Raw genomic sequence first — 24,530 nt, forward strand, 5'->3', positions numbered from 1 at the left:
TGTGTTATTTATGCCAGGGTGCCTTTGTTTATTTTCTGGCTTCCTAGCATTGCTCTTTCATGGATCAGCCTCTCTCTCTCTCTCTCTCTCTGTTGACAGGAAAGCTGTGAAGGGCATGTTGCCCAAACTTGTCTTGTCAGGTCATCTCAAACTGCTTTACAATTTGTGCATGTGGAAGGTGCCCTGAAGCTTTGAAAGTTTGCCGGTTATTTCCTCAGTAGGATATAACCCATATAGCTAAGGATACTGCAGCAGTGATAATTCGAACATCTACTGTTACGGTAAGATTACATACCCAACTGTAATTCCTTCATTCTCTTTCAACAGACTGCATATTCCTTGTAATATTCCCAATACTATTGAGACAAAGCCTTCCAAATGGACTTGTAGAGGCTGTTATCTTTTGGTTGTCTCTCTCTTGCTCTTAGGTTATATTTGAAAAATCCCACTCAAAGTGTTTAATGTGGAGGAGAGTCTGACACCAATCAGCATACTTGCAATATTCTAGAATGAACCTCTTATTCTTAGTTGTATAATGTAACATCTTTGAATCAACACATATTCTTAAACTCTTTTTTTTTTTTTTTTTATGCCTGATACCAGGGGTGCACACCTTTAAGTCAGTTCAATTACACTTTCAATTAAGTCAAGTACATGTATATGTTTGAGTTTTGCCACAGATATGGAGAGTAGTAGAACCATTTACAGGATATCTGTGTTCATTAGAGACATAAGTGCCAAACCAGAGTTGAATTTCCTGTTCCCCTATCCACTTCTACAAGTTACACTTGAATGGGGTTAGGGAGGAACTCTGCTTCACATGGATGGGGACCCTGTTCCAGAAAAGCTGTAGTCTTTGGGATACATATCTGTTTCTTTAGCAGGTCTTATTTATGTCACAGGCAAGTTTAAGTCTTTACAATGGGTAATTCTGGTGCTGTTTGTTTTATAGATATGCAGGAGTTTCATAAAACTGGGTCCGACAATGCCTTGCATGCCAGGCATAGATATGTCCTCAACAGCCTGTAGGAGGCAGAATACAGAGTGGAGCTTAGCTGTGGACTGCATAGGATATGTCACTTATGCCTTGTATTCTTTTAGTGAAGCACTTCTGTGGACATTCCAGTTGTTGGATGTGCCTGGTTAGTTACATACCAGTGGGGGCATTGTACTCAGAGACTGGTCTGATGAATACTGAACATAGTGGAATGAACACCTCTTTTGGCCTAGATGCCATACCTTTGTTTATAGGTTGCACAACATTGAATGATTTCATCACTACTGTAGATGTGTGATTGTCAAAGGCTAGATTACTGTCTCCATGTGTCGTCAAGTCCCTAACTACTGGGTCAGCTCACAGGAGTGTGTTGCTAATATGATAGTTACCAAGGGTGGATGACTTCCCAAAGGATACTATTATGAATTTCTTAGCACTTAGTTTTAGTCCATGGCTCTGATACAAGTTATCTGACTATGGCAGCCATTCCTGGAGAACATTAGTGTGAGTGTGGGATTCTATGACTGCTCCTAGATCACAACCATCTAGAAATTTGTCTGTCAGAGACCCTTAACATTGGCTTTGACTTCAGAGAAGTAAATGCCAAAAAGGAGCATTCCCAGTGCTGTTCCCTGTGGGACTCCACTTGTGACTAGCCTCTTTGTAGAGATGGACTCCCCAATTCTAACTTACTGGGTCCTTTCTGTGAGCCAGGTGGCTATCCACTGGATGACACAAAGGTTTATACCTAACCTTTTGAGTTTATATACAATACCTGAGTAGCTTATTGTGTAAAATGCCTTGGGCAGGTCAAGGTAAGCAGCATGAACCATGTTGCCCTCATCCATTGCTTTGCTGTCTGTCTCAATAAATCTACCAGAATGAGTAGGCATGACCTGCCTTTGACAAAACCAAACTGGGTTGGGTCCAGTGCCTGGAGATTTCCTATCTCATTATTGATCATTTCCATGATCATTCTTTCCATGGCTTTACATATGAGACAAGTGAGACTTATTGGTCTGTAGTTTCCAGGCTATGTAAATGGCCCACCTTTCTGCACATGAATGACTGTTGCTGTTCTCTGTTCATGAGGCATGAAGCCTTTTTAGAGACCATGGTTAAATAGTGATTCCAGAGGCCCTGACTGGTTGTGTTTCATGCTCTTTTGAAGGCATCCTGGGATACTGTCTTGTCCCATCAATTAAGTGTTCTTGGCCTTAGAGAGAGCATTGAGGGGCTGTTCCTCATAATACTAGGGGTCATTATATTTGATGGTATTATCTATGGGGAGGTTGAGTGGAAGATAGACGGGTAAGGTTAGAGCTGAAGTTGTCTGCCAGTAAGTTTGCTGTATCTTGTGGCTCAGTATAAGTGACTCCATTAACAACATGCTCTGCAAACAATTGAGTATTGCCTTTGAGGTTGCAGACATAGCTAAAGAATGTCTTGAGGTTGTCCTAATTTACCTCAGATTTGGCTTTGGTAGAGTTTATTTGTTTAGTTTGATGAGTTTTTTATCCTAATGGATGCTACATCTCCTAATTTTTGTCATGATTGACTTCCTTCTGTTATACAGCCTATTAATGCTGTGATTCTAACATGGTGACTTGTTTTTTGAGTTAATTCTGTACTTATTCCTGGTGGGTACAGCTGTCTCTATGCAGCTATTAACACTGGTTTCTCTGAACAGTTCAGCATAGGCAAAAGTGCTTTTAGGGTTTAGGGAGTCTTGAAATTTTGCCAGGCTATTGCTTAATAGTAGGAAGTTAGCCTTAGAGTAGTTCCTGAACATTCAAGATTTAGCTGGGGTGCTGGCATTTATTTTTACTTCAAAGTAGACTGTTTTGTATTCTAACATTACCAGAGCTGATATACAGTAACACTAGAGAGTGTGCAGCACTCTCCGAAATTAGTGAGGACCAGATCCAGTATGTTGCACCTCTAGTCAGAGTATTGACAGTCTGGTCAAGGGAGTTTGTTCATAGATTCATAGGTTCATAGGAGGTTACTAGGCTAATGGCCCTAGAGCTTTACAAGCCTAGCCATGTAAAACACTCAAGTACCCTAACTGACCATCATTAGATGGTCATTGTTAGCAGAGCGATTCTATGATCACTACCAACTGCCCTTGTCCATGAGGGACATAGGTGCCACAACCCAATTGTAAAATTTGTGCTTAAATAGGGTCATTGAGAAGCTCTGCTTCACATGAAGTGAGAGCTTATTCCAGATGAGTGGCAATCTCTGGGAGATATATCTGTGTCTCCAACATGCTTTATTAATGTCATAGGCTAGGTTCAGATCCCTGGAGAGAGTAACTCTTGTCCCATTTGATTTGTGGATATGCAGCATTTCAATTAGGGCATGGTCAGAGACTGTTCTTTAGGCCAGGCACAGGTCACTTATCAGTGGCCTGTATGATACAGAGTACAGTTACAATCTTTTCATGTATGGCATGTTTTGGTGGGCCTGGATTATCTTGGTTAGAAACTTCTGTGGTCTCTCCAGTTGCTGCAGGTGTCTGGTGAGGTACATAGAGAAGGGAGCATTGTACTCAATTAGTGGTCTGATAAGGGTCGAGTACAATAGAGTTATAAACACTTTAGTCTTGGATGTGATGTCCTTATTTATGAGATGCAAAACGTAGAAGGCTTTCCTTACCAGTATGGACACACAACAATTAAAGTTTAGATTGCTATCAACCTGTGTTCCCAAGTCTTGCACCACTGGGTTTGAAATTAGTGGGGTGAGGTGCTATCTATATCATAATTTGCAGGGGCTACTTCTTGGCCAAAGGAGATAATGAGGCATTTTTTGTGTTTAGTTTTATTCTGTGATTTTGGCACCAATCATTTGTCTGCGTCAGTCCCATCAGTAATATGTTAACATTGTTGGGGGACTCGATGATTCTGCCCAGTTTAGAGTCATCTGCAAACTTAGTAAGCCACAGGCCATTTTCTTTCACCTGGACTTCAGATAAATAGATACGAAACTGTAGAGGGCCCAGCACAGATTCTTATGGTACCCCATTGGTAACTGGTCTACTGGTAGAGTTGGACTCCCCAACTTTGGCAGTGTGTATTCTGTCAGTGAACAAGTCAGCTACCCATCTAGTGATGTATGGGTTAATCCCCAGCTGGGAGAGTTTCTCAATGATTCCTGAGTGGGAATTGTATCAAAGGCCTTGGCTAAGTCAATATAAGTGGTATGTACTTCTATGCCTTTTTCAAGGCTTTGGTACATGTTGAAAGAAGTTCACCAAATTAATAAGCAAGATCTACCTTTGACGAAACCAAGGTGGGTCAGGTCAAGAGTTTGGAGGTTGCATATGTCCTTGTTGATAAGGTCCATGATGATTCTGAACATGGCCTTGCAGATAAGCCTGGTTAGGCTTATGGGTCGATAGTTCCCAGAGTCGGTTGATGGACCCTTTTGTGCAAGGGGATTACTACTGCTGATCTTCACTCTGCTAGAACAAAGCCAGTGCTCAGGCTATGGTTAAAGAGAGTGCCCAGTGGTTCCACCAGGTCTTGTTTTAGATTGTTTAATAAGCAGCCTGGAATGTTATCTGGTCCCATAGAGGCCTTGTTGTTAGCCTTGGAGAGTGCTTGTATGACTTGTTCTTTGGAGATACTCTGTAGAGGACTGGTTTCAGGAATGCCTTGCAGTATGTCTGGTGGGGACGGGGGTGAAGTTATTGCCAAATCTGTCAGCTAGCAGGCTGGCAACTTCCTCAGGTTCAGTGTGAGTGGTACCATCCACTATAAGTTCAGCACACAGCTGGTCATTACCTTTCAGGTTTTGGATGTAGCTAAAGAATGCCTTATAATAATTTTTAGCCAGGGATGCTAATTTAGACTTGTATCTAGCCTTAGAGGACATTACAAGATATCTGATTTATTTGTTCATGCTGTGGAGGATATTCTTCTCTTGTTAAGTATGTTACCTCTTGTTCTTAGATATCAGTTTATTTCTTTTGTTATATAACTTTTTTATACTAACAGTCCACCAGTGTGTTTTGTTTTTCAGAAGGACTTGGTTTTGGTCTTGTCAGGTACAGCAGAGTCAATAATTTTTTTAAGTGGCTATATAGGGCATTTGTGTACTCTTTGCATAGGACTTATTGTTGCCTGGACTAGCAGGGGCTTTGAAACTTTTTATACCGTCACTTAGTAGGCTATAGTTTTTTCAGTTGTTTTTTTTTTGCTTCTGTGGTGTGGTTATGTCTGATGTCTACTTCAAACAAGACAGGTTTATGGTCTGATCTTACCAGGGAGAGCAAAACTCAGGGGGAGGTGATAGTTCAGTGCCCCTCCCATGTTGGTGAGCACTAGGTCTAGGACATTTGAGCCCTTTGTGGGTGTGCAGACCAAGTGTTCCAGGGAATTTGAATTAACAAAGTCCAGGAACCTCAGAGCAATCGTGTTTGTGCTCGTCTAAGTCACCCAACCGATGGCAGGATAGTTGAAATCTCCCATTACTAATATGTTTGGCTCTATACTGAGTGACTCTAGTTAATCCAGCTTGGCAGTGTACTTCTCCTGTTTCATGATGGGGGACCTGTAGCTCACGATGATGTGGTAGGGTATTTCATCTATAGTTATTTGGACCTGGAGAAGCTCAAGATAGTTGTACTGTTTTACCAGTCTTGAGGTGTATTTGGATTTAATGAAGATGGATACACCTCCACCTTTGGTTCTTTCTTGTTCATTTTGGGGTGTGAATTTGTGAAAGGCATTGTAGCTGTTTATGGCTGGGGTGCTCTCTGAGGTCTTGAACCAAGTCTCAGTGACTGCACAGAAATCAGCAGCTTCCAAGGTGAGGAATGTTTCCAGGGACTGCAGTTTATTGTTAAGGCTCCTAGCATTAAGCAGCATGCCCTTGAGTTTGTTGCTAGTGGGTTTCTTTACATTGGATGTTTTGTTATTTTGACATTGCCTAAAAAGGCAATGTGGGGGAGTAAAGCATCATTGCCAGTATCTGAAAGCCTTGAAGAGGCAGGTGAACGTCATCTCTGCAAAGCAGTGTGGTCTGTCGACCATGTCTTCCCAGGCTGACAGATAATGGATTCCCCTGGAGTGACACCAGAAGCTAAGCCAATTATTGAAATCAATCTTTTTTTTTTTTTGTCTGTATTGTGGTATCATCCTAGGTGCAGGTAGAATGCTCCTTAGGGCTACAGACATACCCGCCCAGGACATATAATATGAGAGTTCAGTCATGTCTCTCTTTAAATAGTCCAGAGAGGTACAGCTCAAGTCATTCACTCCAACATGTACTATGACAGAGTCATAATGGTAGTTGTTTTTGAGTCACTTGAATGTGTGAGTGATTAGATAGATCCTGGCACCTGACAGGCAGTTGACTGTGACCTTCTCCTTGTCCAGCCTGGTGAAGCAGACATCTCTGTGTCTCACTAATGAGTTGCCTATGACCAGGACATTTGTGTTTGAGGTGTTTTGCCTTAGGATCTTAATTGTTGAGGCACTGATATGTGTGTTGTCATGTATAGTGTGGAATTCTGTTAGTGTGCAAGTATGCATGGGTTGTTTACACTTGGGAGGCCTCTGGTCTTTTTGAAGGCTCTCCACATATGTGTGTTCATGTGTCTTGATCTTATCTTGTATGAGAGGAGAGGTGTGTGTACTGACAACCTGTTTAATGTCTTGTTTATTATTACATGAGAGGACTGATTCTAGTTTCATGGTATAGTTACATCTCTCACATACTGTATTTGTTTGCTTTAGGAGCAAGTGGTTGTCAGTATACATGAGGCAACTGCTACATTGCCTCAGGCTGCCCATGTCAATCAGGCTGGCTGGAGAAATGTTGGGAAACTGACTGTCCATAGTAGCAGCTAAATCTTAAGTACTAGTTTATGAGAGGGCAAATTAGATCAGCTATGGGATTAACAAGGGGACTTATTCTATAGAAGATCAGGGGTGAAAAGTGGGCTGATGTTGCTCAGTGCTCAGGGGACTTGCCTGCAGTGTAGAAATGCATGGCTGAGTTGCCCACTGAGCAGCAGGAATGTCTGGTAGAGTTTCACTGACTGGTATCTAGGAAAAATGTGATTTTTGGCATTTGTGTCTGTACAAGGTACTAATAAACCGTATTGCACAGTGCACAGCTGTGCACAGCTCCATGCAAACACAAGGCTTATATACAGGTGAATTTAAACAGCTTTAAACTAGTCTGCAAATAGGAAATCACACAATGATCCTTCCTCTAGTAATCCCCAGCTGAGACAAGGCTATATTCACACTCTTCTTCCACAAGTGTGCAGGGGAGCCCTTCTTAATGTAAGATGGCTGGATATGAGTTGAAGTGTATGAAAAACAGGCTAGATTCAGAAAGTCTGAATCTAGTCTATGGTAATTAAGCAATATTTCAGTGCAAAACAAGTGCAGATAATGAAGGAGGCACAAACTGTGAAAACAGTCAAAAAGGCACAAATTAATGCAGTAAAACCGTAAAATACAGTTGGAAAAGTGCAAATGAAACTCAAAATAAACTTAATTTCTTCTTCTTAGCTTTGGATGGCTTGGATTCAAGTGGGAGCACTCTAAACCTCTGGTAAAGGACACTAAATGCACAGTAGCTGTAGTTAATTGATCAAAATCTAGGAATCTCTTTGCCTGTACATTTGGTATCATATGTGATTCCCAGTTAATAGTGAAGTAATTAAAGCCATCCATGAATATGGTATCGATTTAGATGATAAGTGTTTCTATTAACCATAAATTCATGTTATGAGTTTCATGGGTCATAGAGGAGACCTATAGCTTCCAACTAAATGGTTCAGGATTTTGTCTGTGGTGATATGATCATGGAGAAACTCAAGTGCATCACCCTGGTTGACCAGCCTCAATATATATTAATGCTTGATGTAAATTGAGACACTTCCACCTTTAGTCCCTGTCTGTGTACTAGCTGGTTTAAGTAGTGGAATATGTTATAGTCTTGCACTGCTGGTGTGCTATCTGTGGCTTTAAACTATGTCTCGGTGACTGCACAGATGTCAGCATTCTCTAGGGTGAGGAGAGTTTGTTGGGAGTAGTTTTTTGTTCAGACTGCTAACATTGAGCAGTAACACTTTTAGATTTTCTTGGTCTTGATTTGCTATGTCAGAAGTACTTTCAATTTGGCATTGCATAAAAAAAACACTATGGAGGAGGGCAACTTTTTAGGTAATGTTTGAAAGCCTAAAGGAGAGAGGTGCTGATCATCCCTGGCAAAGCAGTATGGTCTGTTGACCATCTCCTTCCATGCTGAAAAATATTGCACTCCCTGAGAATGATACCAGTAACGAAGCCAATTATTAAACTCAGTCATCTTCTGTTCATAGTGTGGCATTATCCTTGGAAAAGGGAAACTGCTGCTCAATGCTAGGCTATTACAAGTCTGGGACACATATTCCGAGCACTCCATGATGCATCTATTCATATAGTGTAGGGAGATAAGTCTCAGGTCATTTACACCCAGAAGGACTATGACTGAGTCATACTGGTACTTGTGGTCCAATGGGCTGAGTGCTTGCATAATGTGACAGACCCTGACCCTGATAAGCAAATGACGGTAACTTTCACCTTATTCAGTGTGTTGTAAATCCAAATCTATAAAACTGTACATAATTTTATCATCACATGCTTTGCCTGACAACCATCAAGTCTTTCCTCCAGTGCTACATGAGTTCATTTGTTCCCCTGTGGCAAGTTTCAGCACCAAGTATGAGAGCCTGCCTGGAGGAAACCATCATCCAGACAGCCATTGTGATGTCTTGGAAGCCTGCCAGCTGTTATATCCTTGACAGGATATAACCCATATAGTTAAGGCTACTGCAGCAGTGATCATTTGATCATCTACTGTTATGGTAAGTTTACTTACACAACTGTACTTCCTTCATTCTGTTTTGACAGGCTGATCATTTCATGTTGTAATTTTTACAGTGCTTTTGAGGTGAAGCCTTCTAACTGGACTAATAGAGGTTGTTAGCTTTTTGCTATCTCTCTTGGCCTAGGGTTATATTTCACAAAACCCCACTCAAAGATTCTAACGTGGAGAACACTCGTACACCAAACAGCTTATGTGTAATATTCAGGAATGAACCTGTCATTCTTAACTGTATAATTTAGCTTCTTTAAAACAACACATGTTCTTACACTATTTTTTATGCATGAAACCATGGGTTCACTCCATTAAATCAGTTTAATTACACGTTTAACTGCATCAAGTGAATCATATGCTTCATATGTTTGAGTTTTGCCACACATTTGGGGAGTAGTAGAAATGGCACTCTTCTGGGTATGGTCAAGGCATATGGGACAGTGTCTGGCTATTTCACTAAAAACACCCACTTTCTTTTCTTTTCTTTTATTCTGGTATGCAGACCCAACTCAAACACCATGTGTCTACCAAGCATTTTATTTATGTACAGACATTCCAGAATATAAACTCAAAATAAAACGTTGTATCCCTTCCTCTCAGACAATGAACCTGACAACCCTTGCATGTCAACCATCAAGTCCTTCCTCTAGTTTGACAAGTTTTAGCAACAGGGATGGGAGCCTCTCTGGAGGGGACCTTCATCCATATAGCCATGGCGATACCCTGTGGTCTTGCTGGTATCCCATTCATGAAATCACATGTATTTTTTAAGCCCTAATCTCCTTCCCTGATGATTCCATGTGTATCTGTATCACTACAGTAACTACTTATGTCCTTCTAGCCTCTGTGCATGTATACTGCTTCACTTACATGAGCAGGAACTATTATCACTGGCTTGGATAGCCACATATCACATCTTTGCTGAAACCAGCATACTGTTTTCCATATAAAAGTGCTTCCAAGCTAACACTGGAGCAATAGGGAGCCAGCTAGGCATCAGAGGAGCACCCCCCAGGATAGGTGAACCATGGCTGCTAATTTCCTTCCCTATTTGTCTGACTGTTCTTTCAACAACCAAGCCATTACTCAGTCTTGAGTCAATTGTGATACAGACAGAGCCTTATCATTCTGTTCCAATAAACATTAAGAGATGGGCAGCAAGGCAGACAGACAGACAGATAGCTAGGAATATTGTTCAGTTAGTTATGTTTGTATGCTCAGAACTGTGAGAATGCGCAGGGGAAGTATATACCAAGTCTGAAACTGTTGTAACTCAGACTATCCCCTTTTCTCCAAAACACAGCAATCTTGGCGTTAGTATATATAAGTAGCATGGTTATGAAGGGGACAGGCCTCCACATTAAGGGTTGCAGGAGAGCTTGACCTTTCATAAAAACCTTTTGTTGTGCAGTAGCATATTTTGCACTTTGCTGTTATGTGCTGAGTCAACAGTGCCTTAAATTCCATGAATTAATTAGGAAAGCTTCCATTTTTATAAAGTTCTAGAAGTCTTAAACGGTAGTAGTGGCATATTTTTTATGAACAAGTAAGCTCTATTTAGTGTGCAATGGAACTGAAGGCACAGTACAATGCAGAGTTCACTATCTGTAACACTAGGTCACAATAACATGCTCTCTAGTTTCAAAGGTCAACTAAAAGACCAGCTCAATGATTTCTGGCTATTCTAACTCCTCGCCAAGTTAACTGTAAAACAAGCTACACTCTCCTTTACTACCACTTTCCAAAATTTTCATCCCAAACAGCTGGGCCTTACTACTTAAGAATAAAGACTTACTGGAAAATAACATTTTTTTTTATTTTTGAAGATTGCAAAATTATTGTTCTTAAAATGTTTTGTAATAATTTAGAGCTTTTCTCCCAGGTCCTTGGCTGAAAATGGGCTTCTACCCAATCAGACCTTCCCGGTAATCAAATATCAATAAAGAAATAAATATAGTGTAAGACTCTTGTCAATACTGTTATAGTTCTACTCTTAGACTCTCTTACATTATCATACCCTAGCATGTCTGTCAACAACTGATGTTTTATACCTATAACTTTCTACTTACTATTCTTCCCCTTAAAGGGTACGTTACCCTAAAGGAACTTTAATAACCTGTCTAACTTTCACTTAAATACAGGTATTTATGTGATTACTCATGCATATCTATGGTTACAACTGTTCCACTACAAAAGATTGTACAAAATATGATCCATTTCAACACAATATTGTGATTGCATTAATTTGAAAGTAGACTTTTATTCAATATACTTTGTGAATCAATTAAGGAAGCTACTGTACTGTGTAATATCACTTTCTAAAACTGCACTATCAGACACAAACACAGAAAAACACACACACTCACACACACACACACACACACACACACACACACACACACACACACACACACACACACACACACACATGATACTAATGCTTTAGTCTGTGATAATATACATTATATCTTGTATTATGCTCAATCGAGCGAGGTTTCTCTCCAGCATCTGCTGAAAAGGCTTCTACACCCAGTCAGACTTCTCCACTTAATAAATGAAAATAATTAAAGTTTAACTGAGTAATAAGCAAATGAACTATGATATAGGTGTGCCAGGAATTAATTCTGCCATATTTATTTGATATAATTTTGTATAAGTAATACTACAATTTTAGTCTTTTATAGTCTGGTGTTATAGATTTTCAGTTGAGAATACTTATGTTTATTTCTTTCATTGTAGTTTGATTAAAATTAGTTTAGTGGTAACTAGTGTCTCCAATACAATTAAATAAGTGCATATTTTATGACTTTGAAATACAACATTAAATCCTAATGATAAAAGCCAGTATTTAAAGTCAATAGCTTTACCATGGAACTTGCTGTGTACAGATGAGCTGATTTCCTAACTTTGCCTTATATTAGTCAATTCATAGCTTTCCAAGTTAACTAAAAGGCAACATCTTAGTAGTCAGGAATTGTCATGACTATGAATCATTCCACAGTGTATCTTGAACAACTGCACAGCACAGCATGTACTGATTGAGTTGTAGTGCAAGTATGAAAAAGAACACACATATTCATTGGCATTCTATCCCTGGACAGACACAAACAGAGAAACACACACACACACACACACACAAGCGGCATGAAGTAGCCCTAATTCACCCTACACAGAATGGGACAATTGGAAGAGAGAGTTGTGGTCCACAAGAATGTGGCACACACTCACAGCCTGTGAAACTTTGGCCTAACCTGCACCTACATTTTTTCACGTCTCTACTAATCAAGAACAATACAAGTACTACATCCAGGGGGCATGCAGCTTGATAGGTAATTAATGTAGACTCCCCAAAGTATCACATTTGCAAGTCAGTGCTTGGAACCTCACTAGCAGTCAAGGAATTAGAATAGTGTTGTGAAGTCTGCAAGACATTTTGCTCTCATCTTATGTACTTTACTAATTATTACAAATTCATTTTTTTTCTTTTTCTTAATGAGGTACTTGCAACCATATAATAGGTATTTATATAATTTTCTAAAACAGTATATAATATTAGAGACCATCAAGCATTATTACAAAAATGACTGCGTATTTACACAAAAAGATTATTTATTCAGTGTCCTAGTGGTATATCCTACATTACTCAAAAGTATCTAAGAGGCTATCAGCGTGATACCTAAATTAATTATGCATATTTCAGTCTTAATTTTTGCATTGAAACATAACATGATTCATTTATAACAATAACCATTTAAAACAGGTTAAGCAAACTAAGATTCATTTTGTCTGATACAGATGTAGGTGGGACTCCCTTTGCTTCATTAACAACAGTGAAAGTAAAATGTGGTCATTATTCACTTTCTTCCATGCACATCAAAGGAGAATGCAGCAGTATATCATTCTGTATATTTTTTTGTTTTTTTTTCTTTTGTGAAAATATACTTATGTCAGTATTTCATTTGCTTGTGTGAAAGCATATGTAGCTGACAAAGACGCTTGGAAAAGTTATCCAAGTCATTATTTGAAAGACAAAGGAATATATAATGTGTCCATATTTACAGAGCATACTAAGGTTTTCTACTGCAAGATGTTTGTGCCCCAATTACTAATATGTCCTGCTTAGAGAATTTGTAAGTAAAATCTTCAAACATTATCAGTTTTGTTCATCATGAAACACTTATTCCACAGTATTACAGTATTGTTGGTGATTTCTTACCAGCATAAAAACAGCATAACACTTCATCCTCATGGCTTAACATTTCATATGGTTTTGATAAAACTGCAGCCTACAGCTGCAATTATCCTTTGCAGTACATAAATTTTAAGACAGCTACTTTTTTTCCTTCTTAACAAAGTCCCTCTGAGACTTGACATGTTGCAAGACCCTATCATGGAAAAGTGATCTTTGACCCTAGGTTCAATAAGCGGCAATGGAAACTGCGTGTCTTCTCAACTAAACTAGCACCTGCTAAAAACATCTGGAAAGTCATACTTTATTATTTGCAATGCATTGGCTATTCAGTACATGTCTATTCCTGATACCCTTTTGTTCTATTCTGGAACATTATTTGTTTTATAGAGTGATTAAATCGAAGATGGAGAGACTGTGAGTTTTAGCCACAGGCATGATAAGTAAATAATACTTACTAAATTATAGACATGCGATCTGCTATGTTGTTATGCGCTGTCTCCTTTGACTGTGCACAACCACCATTATCTGACTGGTATAATTTCATTATAATGATGTGTGAATAAAGGTGAGAAAATTACTTCTTTTATGGTTTCCATTAAGCAACAACATAAGGAAAATATAGTAGTCATCACTTCCTCTGGCAGGAACAAATGGAAAAAATACAGCAGTCATTATCCTTAGTGCTATTGAACTTGAGCATTAAAGTCATAATGACATTAATAAGATGCAGATATGCATAAATCAGGGGAAGTAGAAACCATTTGCACTTAATAAATAAATTATGTTTAGATAGAACACACCAGCTATGAAAGCATCCTAGAGAAAGATTTAAAAAATAATATGCTTCTTTGGCTTCCTTTTTAACTGCTTATAAGTAAAGAATAAAACATATTACTACAAAAATGTCATCATTTCTTCTTAACATCTCAGAATGGAACATTTTGCTCTTTTAAGTGTAAGGAAAATGAATGTCGAGGAATCAATGAAATTGCTGACAAAGGAAGAGCTTAAATAAATCACATTTAAAATAATTTTGTTCCAAGAAAATTAACCAAACTGCATTGTAATACATATGGAACAGAATTATTAATGCTCTTTTCTCAGAAAAAAATCTACACATTATTATGAGTTGGCTCCCAGAATATAATTGTGCCCAATGAAAACAAAACTGCTGTATACAAGATAATAAAAAACACTGCTCAAATAGTGAATAAGGAAACGTTCTACACTCTGTATTCTGCTGTATCATCTCAGTAAGGAAAAATTTAAAGATGCAGTACTTTATTGGGTATCAGCTGGAAAAAAAAAAAACTGGATGATAATATTGCTCCAGCTGACAACGAAGTAATTACCTACATGGTCCTTTTTTACCATTCTGAAAGTAATGGCTTCACTTATTAAGCATATCTAGCAGGTATAAGTGACTATTACAGTGCAAAAGTATACCATATAAGCACATACTGCCTGTAGAGAAGTAAATAATACAACCATGTAGTATATTGATTATTAAATATCTAAGTAACATAGATATTGTTACATGTGATCGCAAATTTAACATACAGCATATGTATAACTGTACCAAAAGGCCACAAATTCCAATCCATTATGTTACAGCTTGAGCAGTTAGGATGCTAGGCTATAAGGCACGCTTTTATCTTCTCATAATTTGTAAAAATAATGATACCAACAGATACATCAAGCAATCCATGAGAACTCTTTTTTATAGAAATATTGTATATTTTCTTTCTATGTAGTTGTGTCTAGATTAATCCAGAACTGGCAAGAATATAAAAATGTAACAAAACTATTATATGGTTAATTTTTATTTCTTATATTCATTTATTCTATTTAGTTTTATTTTTATTTGCTTATGTGTTTATTTGTTTTGATGTTGACAGGTATCCTCAAAAGGCACAGCACTGGTTTGGGCTATATCCAGACTGATGACATGACATCTACATCTTTAATGGTTATAGATGATGTAGTTACCTTAGCTGACTATAATGTATAGTCTGCATTGGAACGCTTCACTGATGAATGTGGGTTCTTGCATTTCAGAGGTAATACATCTCTCCCATGAATGAATGCAGCGGAGAGTGCAGCAGCTGCTTTATTTGAAACATATTTGGTTCATGAATGAGAGGAGAGGGGATTGGAAGATTGACTAGTTGATTGGTGATGCAAGACCTGAGTCACGGGATGAAATTCTCAGACTAGTGGCCAGACATTTCACCCATCTAGACCTATAGACCCTAGACTGTGGATGATGACTGAATTAATAGGTTCTCAGATATAAGCAGCACACCTGATAATCATCTACAAGGTTGCTGAGTTCAATCTGTTTTACAGACTGAAGAGTTTGCCAATCCAAGTGGATTTCAAAGAAAAGCTTGTGGAAGAGTTTTGTGCACCCTACAGAAATTACACATGCTCTGGCAACCTAGGAGGTCCCTTGGCAGCTGCAGGGCATGCTGGAAAGATTATAACTCTCAGTTAAGAATACTTATGAATCCGGTATTAAAATGTTTGCTGGTGATTTAGAAATTTAGAATATTGGGTTTATTCCTTTCAGGTTTCATCCTTCACGATGGTTACAAGGACAGATGTTTGGAAAAAGGATGGATAGACTGTTAGGTAGTAGGTTGGATGGATGGATGTATGTATGGATGGATCAATGGATAATTTTTTTGTACTCATTGAGTAAAATATACTCCTACTTTCAAATAAAATGAATGAACAGACTCACACACACACAAACACATACACAGTACATGATACTGACTCCTTGGAAAAGAAATACTAATTTATTTATTTATTTATGTATGTTTTATTCACTTCTTGCATAGGTCTGACTAAAATCCCATTTTAAGTAGTGCCCCAGGGGAAAAAAGCTCCACTTTTATTGAAAACAGTATATACATGAACAATATGCATATGTAAGGCAAAGAGAGTCAACTTTGAATACATTATACTAATTGACAAATGTTTGGGTAGGCATTAGCCCAAAATGTGAATACATATTTTAAGGCAATGATGAGTAGTAAAGCAAAGGCTTTGTTCAGGTATAATAGAGGACAGTGAGAGTAGGAGAAGAGGGAGAAAAGATTAGAAAGGTTGGATGAGGGTATGATCATAAGTTTATATGTTCATAAGTTCATCAGTAGCATTTTCAGTATTCAGGCCTAATGGCCATTTAGAGACAATAATTCCTTCAGATAAGGCATGCATACTTTATGTTATATCCAATTATCTAAAGATTTCTTAAAAGCTGTCAGATTGTTAACATATGAATATTAATGGGAATACTATTCCACAGAATAGCAATTTTCTTTATTATAGGTTCATAGGTTGGTACTAGGCTATCGGCCCTAGGGCCTATGCAAGCCTAGTCATAACAATTCCCTGGATATTTCTTCCCACAATATTTACTTCTCCAGGTCCCTGTCTAGCAGGGCGACTGGCATGATCCCCGGGGTAAATTTCCTATCTCCCATCCAATCATCAAGGTTCCTTTTGAAGAGGGCCAAAGAGGCGCTCTGCTTGATATGTATGGTAAGTCTATGCCAGAGTATGGGGAGTCTCTGGGTCAGGAACCTATCCCTCCAGCATGTTTTGTTCATTGTGATGACAAGGTTTAGATCCCTGGGGTGTGTGGCTCTGAGGGATTGGGATTTCTTTAAGTGGAGCATGTCCAACAGCTCAGGGTTTGACAGGGCCTTGTATGTTAAGCAGAGATCGCCTCTGAGTAGACGATATGCCACAGAGTATAGCTGGAGTTTTTTTAGATGGTCAGTATATGGCATCTGTTAGGCCTGTGATTCTTTTAGTGAGGTATTTCTGTGGCCTTTCAAGCTGTTGCAGATGTCTTGTGAGGTACATACCAAATGGGGCATTATACTCTATAATGGGTCTAATGAGGGATGAGTACAGTGGGACAATGACCTCCTTTTTTCTGGATGAAAAGCCCTTATTGATGAGGTGTGCCACATAGAAGGATTTCCTGACTGTTGTGGCAATGTGGTTATCGAAAGTGAGACCACTGTCCACCTGTGTCCCTAAGTCTCTCATCACACTTTCGATGTTTAGTGTCCTGCCACCTATGTCTGGAGTTGGATTTGGAGTCGGCTACTTTTACTGTCTGGGTTCTGTCAGTAAGCCAGTTAGCAACCCATCGAGTGATGTAGGGATTTATGCCCAGCTTAGTAAGTTTATCTATGATTCCAGAGTGGGGGATGGTGTCAAAGGCCTTGGCGAGGTCCAGATAGTCTGCGTGGACTGCCTTACCCTCATCCACAGCTCTGGAGAGTGATTCGAAGAAGTCAATCAGATTCAGGAGACAAGATCAGCCCTTCACAAACCCAAACTGGGTGGGGTCTAGTGTTTGCAGGTTGCCAAAGTCTTTGTTTATAAGTTCCATGATAATGCATTCCATGCCCTTGCAAATCAGGCTTGTCAGACTGATGGGACGGTAGTTCCCGGGATACAAGGTGGATCCTCCCTTGTGGAGCGGGATAACTGTAGCTGTGCACCACTCAGTGGGCATGAAGCCTGAGGTGAGGCTATGATTAAACATGACACTTAGGTGAGGTGCCAGTTCATTTTGTAGTTCATGTAGTACACAGCCTGGGATGTCATCTGGTCCCATGGATGCTGTATTCTTAGATTTGGAGAGTGCGGTTTCTACCTGTGTGGCCGTGATTATCGGAATTTGGCAATCTTTTGGTATTGAGATGGGCCCTTTAGGGGGTGAGAGTGGGGTGAAGTTGGCACTAAATCGATCTGCCAGGATATTGGCAATATCCTTGGGATCAGTATATTTAATGCCATTCTTTTGTAACTCAGAGCAGATCTGAGCATTGCCATTTAGATTTTTGACATAACTATAGAATGCCTTGTGGTTGTCTTTGGAATCTTTGGCAATTTTATTTTCATAACTAGCTTTTGATGATTTTATGAGGGATCTCAGCTTCTTACTGAGGCTGGTGAGGGAGTTTTTTTGCATCCTGGGATTTTCCTCTTTTTTGCAACAGTTTCTTCCTTCTGTTGTATAGTTTGTTTATAGCAGGGGACCACCAGATTGGCTTCCTTTTTTTGGGGAAGAGCATCTTGGTTCTATTTGGGATGGCACGATTCATGCACGAGTGGATGTGCTCGTACAGTGCCTTAGTGTAGGATTCTACAGTCGTACTTCCAGATCCCGTCTGCGTGGATGTTGTGAAGTTTGTCACTTCTGACTTCAGTAGCTTGAAGTTGGCTTTGGAGAAGTTTTTTAAGGAGGTTTCCTTACTGGGGGGTGGGGTGGGATGTGGATGTCAAGAGTGATTTGCTTATGGTCAGACTTGACCAATGAGGGGGTGACCACTGGTGTGGAGCATCTATCTCCCATGTTGGTAATGACCAGGTCTAGGATATTGGAGCCCCTGGTGGGACAATGGATTAGTTGATCCAGGGTGTTGGAATTTATGAATTCCAAGAACCGTTGGGAAAAGGAGTTGGTACCTGAGTAGTTTTCCCAATTAATGGCAGGGTAGTTGAAATCACCCAGCATTAGGGTGTTTGGTTGTATCTTAATATTTTCCAGTATGTTTAGAAAGGTGTAGTGAGAATCTTGGGGCATGGATGGGGATCTGTAGCAAGCTACAATTTGGATTGCAGTCTTACCTAGTGTTAGTTGCACCTGGAGAATTTCAGATGCATTGTGTTGGGCAACTAGCCTGGAGGTGTGAATATCCTTGGTGAATATGGACACGCCTCCATCTTTAGTGTTTCGGTCCTGGTTTTGTGGCCAAAAAGTGTGGTAAGAATTGTAGCCTGGTATTGCAGGGGTGCTCTCTGGAGCCTTGAACCAGGTCTCAGTTACCGCACAGATATCGATGTTCTCCATTTTTAGGAGTGCCTCGAGAGAGTGCATTTTGAGGTTTAGACTTCTAGTGTTGAGTAGCATTACCTTCAGATTTTGCCTGCTTTTATTTGTTACAGTGGTGGTTTTATCCTTTGGACCTTTCCTAAAAAAGGCACTATAGGGGTGGCAAGGGCTTTAGCCAGTAACCTGAATCCCAGGGGTGACAGGTGCAGACCATCTCTGGCAAAGCATCGTGGTCTGTTGATCATGTCTTCCCAGGCAGACAAATACTGGATCCCCTTTGAATGACACCAGAAGCTTAGCCAATTGTTGAAGTCAATCATTTTGTCCTTATACTGTGGTATCATTCTTGGTGAAGGCAGGATGCTACTCAGGGCTAGGGTCATACCTGCCTGGGTCACATGATCCAAGAGCTCTTCCATATCTCTTTTCATGTAGTCCAGGGAGGTACGTCTGAAGTCATTCACTCCAGCATGGACAATGACAGAGTCATATTTGTACTTGCTGTGAAGTGACTTGAGTGCATGCATTATGTGGCGGATCCCGGCACCTGATAGGCAGCTGACTGTAATTTTCTCCTTGTTCAGTCTGGTGAGTGGGACATCAGTGCGCCTGACTATAGAGTCACCTATGACTAAAGTGTTGGGTACATTGTCTTGCCTTAGGGGCTGTTGTTGGGTGGCACTCTGGTGTTGTGAGCTATGTGTCACTTTGGTTGTGACTGGTGTTTGTTTGCGTTTCGGCTTCGGAGGTCCTTGTTGCTTGGGCAGGTTAATGTTAAGGGCCTCTGCATATGTGGCTTTAGTGTTGCTATGTGTGGGTGCTGATGGTGTAGGTTTTGAAGGGCTATGAGTTGCTTGAGGTGTGATGCAGGTGTTAACCTTCTCCTCTTGACTGTCTAGCACAATCTTGGCCGGAGAGAGCTTTGCTTTCAATTTGGCTATGTAAGTGCATCTCTCGCAGGTTGTAGTGTTGGGTGGTAGGAGGAGAGGATTGTCTGTGTACATGAGGCAGTTGCTGCATTGCCCCAGTATGCCCAGATTCACCAGGTGGACAGGAGAAATCACCGGAAGCTGACCCTTGGACATGCCTGTTTAGGTGCTTTTATGTAAAGTTTAAGAGCTGTTTTCCCTTACCTTTGCAAGGTACTTTGCAATTATAGGCTATTTAGTGCCTATGATTAATTTCTCCTTATTGACAAGGAGAGCTGAGTGCTTGTATCTGTTTCAGGCTTCCTAGTGCTTTCCAGCAGGTTCTAGAGCAAGTGCTAGTCACAGGGGTTCAGATTTTAGTGCTACTTCTGAGAAACCAGCTAGTTTTAAGGGAACATTTGAAGAGCAGACTTTCTGGCACCTGGAATACTTTAACTGGAGCCTTGCAGTGCTGCACAATGTGAAAAATATGCAAACACATGCATTTTTAAGCCAGAAAGTTGAAAGCGATAGAAATCAGCCCAAAATGCTAATAAAATTACAATTTCAGAGGTGGAAACCACTCCTCTAGCGTTAGATAGGCAGTATAATGCTCACCAGTCCCACTGGTAGGCAGTAGAACTTCCCTCTACCAATGCAAGGTCTGGATAGCTCTGAGCACAGAAAATAAAGTCCTGAGACAAGCAAAGCTTGGGATATGTACTGGCTAGAAAAGGTGGGAAACTAGCAAACAAGATAGTATTTTTTTTTTTGTTGAAACAGGCTAAACAATGCAATAATACAGTAAATAAACACAGAAAAGGCTACCACACTTGAGTGTGTAGTCCTAGACAGTAAATGCAATTAAAACTCTACAAAATTAGTAATTTAAAACTTTTTTAAATGAAGCAAGGCAAGTGCACAACTGAAAAACGATTTAAGAGGAAGTAACACAGCAGAATAAGTAGCTAGTCTACATATACAGAGAAGTCTATATATACAGAAAAGCAGCTAAAACAAACAAACACTTCCGATGCAGTGCAACCTAGAGCACATGAGTTGTAGCAATATTAAGGCAATTACAGTTATAATAAATGCTCTGAAATATACTCTATATTTCCAAAATGTTTGAGAAGCACAGTCAGGACACAAGGAGATTCAGGCAAAAAAAAATGTTTTTTTTTTTTTTTTTTGAAAGGGAAAAAGGAGAAACAGAAGGCCTTATCAAATGTTCTCTCTGTATTAGGTAGAATGAGCTAATGACACTAGACTGGGAGGAGTGTCCCAGGTCAGATTTACAGTAGGGGTGGGCCACTGCAAAGCCACCAAGTAGAACAGCAAGACACCAACTGGGAGGGAGGGTGGGGACAAAAAAATAGCCTACAGACAGTAAGCACTAGAGAAAGCCACAAAATGAAAGTTTTTATACAGATAAAGATTTGTAAAGATACAGAATGCTTTTAACTGCAAACAAATAAAATAAAAGTGCTATATATAAATTGTTAGAAACAATAATCTGTATAAATAATAAAAAAAACAGGATACTTATATATCTCAGCTAACAGTTGTACTCAACACCTCTTACCCACTCTGCTCAGTGTGTATAGACAGAAACCCTATCAAAGTTAGTGCTTAAATACCAGAACAACAACTTTTTTTTTTTTATAAAAACACAAAAGAACCAGCCCCCACTAGCCAGCAGACAATTAACACAATCTAGCCAAAGTAAAGAAAGGCTTCAGCTAAAAAAATAGCCTACAGACAGTAAGCACTAGAGAAAGCCACAAAATTAAAGTTTTTTATACAGATAAAGATTTGTAAAGATACAGAATGCTTTTAACTGCAAACAAATAAAATAAAAGTGCTATATATAAATTGTTAGAAACAATAATCTGTATAAATAATAAAATAACAGGATACTTATATATCTCAGCTAACAGTTGTAGTCAACACCTCTTATCCACTCTGCTCAGTGTGTATAGACAGAAACCCTATCAAAGTTGGGGCTTACATACCAGAACAACAACATTTTTTTTTTTACAAAAATACAAAGGAACCAGCCCCCACTAGCCAGCAGACAATTAACACAATATAGCCAAAGTAAAGAAAGGCTTCAGCTAAAAAAATAGCCTATAGACAGTAAGCACTAGAGAAAGCCACAAAATTAAAGTTTTTATACAGATAAAGATTTGTAAAGATACAGAATGCTTTTAACTGCAAACAAATAAAATAAAAGTGCTATATATAAATTGTTAGAAACAATAATCTGTATAAATAATAAAAAAACAGGATACTTATATATCTCAGCTAACAGTTGTAGTCAACACCTATTATCCACTCTGCTCAGTGTGTATAGACAGAAACCCTATCAAAGTTAGGGCTTAAATACCAGAACAACAACTTTTTTTTTTTTTTTTTTTTTTTTACAAAAACACAAAAGAACCAGCCCCCACTAGCCAGCAGACAATTAACACAATCTAGCCAAAGTAAAGAAAGGCTTCAGCTAAAAAATAGCCTACAGACAGTAAGCACTAGAGAAAGCCACAAAATGAAAGTTTTTATACAGATAAAGATTTGTAAAGATACAGAATGCTTTTAACTGCAAACAAATAAAATAAAAGTGCTATATATATAAATTGTTAGAAACAATAATCTGTATAAATAATAGAAAAACAGGATACTTATATATCTCAGCTAACAGTTGTAGTCAACATCTCTTATCCACTCTACTGACCTCCCAACTGTATAGATTTTCACAGAATATCCAGATTTTTGCCTCATATTTTTGGTCCAATTTTCAAAAAATGTGGTTTTCTGGCAAATTAATAATAAATCATTAAAGAATGAAGTTAGAAAATAATGACAGATATTTGAGTTTCAGACTTCATACCCTTTAGAAAATTCATGCTAATGCAAAACCTCCTATTCTATCAACTTTCTAAGTTTGTAAGAGCAATATTTAAAAAATTTCCATATTTTTGGGCTATTGTCCCACTTTTATTTATAGCTTTGTCCAAATTTCTTGCTCTATGAGTTTGAGAGGTATGCATATTATTTTTTTATCCTAAATGATTGCATGTGAAAACTCACATTGTTGTGTCATACTATCTTATCATAGGTAAAGATATCCATGTTAGACATCACTTTTAAAAATGAATCATGAAAAAAAACTTACAGGCTAATATAAGCTTGCTGCATATTTATCTGTTACTTATTGAGTAAAGTTTTAACTGTCTAAATCTGTTCTCATAGTCCAAATTCTTAACAGAAAATATTATTTTCCAAATTTTTTCTGTGTACCTTTCAATTTTTTTCAATTGCACCTGTGTGTACAAACAGAATTAATTGTTGTACTCTAAAACTGGTCTTATAATGGATTTGAATACTATTGTAAGGCATTCTTCATCCCTAGCTGTTAAAATTCTAAAAAAAAACATGACACATCTTCTTTGACTGCAAACAGTTTTACAGTGATTTTCAAAAGATAAATTTGAAAAAAAAATCATAATTCTTAGATCTTTACATTGATTGATTTCCTTCTACTGACTGTCAAGACATTAGCTAAGTAGATAGGGATAATGCAATAAAATGTTGTTAAAGTACATAATATTACATTGTCCAATACTGAACTTTAGACTTGTTAGTATAGCTCAATCCATCAGTATATTCAAATAAGAGTTTGGTGCGTCATGATCTTTTTCATTTTGAAATGTGAAACTGATTTTTCAATCATCAGCATATTTATGTAACCAAAAGTCTTTGGGCGGAATTTAATAAGGCCTACACAGTCTTATTTACCATGTAGGCATCGTGGCATGCTGCTTACATGAAAGTAAGCAGGTTTACAATCCAGTAAACAGAGCTGGGAGGAGCGCACACCCCAACACAGAAGTATCTGTGGCATGCAAATCAACTCATAAGCAGGTGAATCTCATGTAATTGAGGGAGGTAGCGTGGTCCAGCAAGCAGAGAGGCAGTCCTGCAGATGCTGCATTGGTGTCCATAGTGTACATGAAAAAAATTAATCTACAGGGTTTTAAGCAGACAACAGGGGCTGTACAAATGTAGTTAGATGGGCAGAAATAGCATAGCAGACAAAGATATGTGCAAAACTATCCACGGTGTGTCTAAAAACGTAATAGAAATAAGTTAAAATAATTTATTTTTAATGATCTGGTTATGTTTGTGCAGTGAGGCACAGTGCTCATACATACAGTTATGAAAAAATAAATAGTGGAAAAAACAAATTTCATAGTATGTGATAGAAATGTAGTGAAGGACCTACTGTGGAATAACCACAACGGTGGAATGGTGCTGTTGCTAATGAGGTAGGGCCTGGAACTGTGTAGTTTCCAGGTTGTACACTTGGAACCTTATGCAAATGAGTTGGGGTTCTTGAGTAGCACAAATGGGTATTCGTGTCCACATATCCATGTAGGCACAGAATCATGTCAGTGTCTACAGAAGAGGTATCTGACATCAATAGGGGTGTGTGTCTGAGGACTTGTAAGTTCATTAGAGCTCAGCTGTGGTTGTTTCCATGGTGCACCACTGTGCTCAGCAGGAGGGGTGTACACTGGCTGCTAAGCCTTGCTTACTTTCTTTGTGCATTTTTCAGTGTGTTTGTGTGGGGCACCACCATGCTAAGCATGAGCTTTCAGGGGGGTGTTAACAATGACT

The sequence above is a fragment of the Protopterus annectens genome, chromosome 5.part0 (assembly GCF_019279795.1).
Source record: "Protopterus annectens isolate FY-2018-M chromosome 5.part0, PAN1.0, whole genome shotgun sequence".
NCBI lineage: Eukaryota > Metazoa > Chordata > Ceratodontiformes > Protopteridae > Protopterus > Protopterus annectens.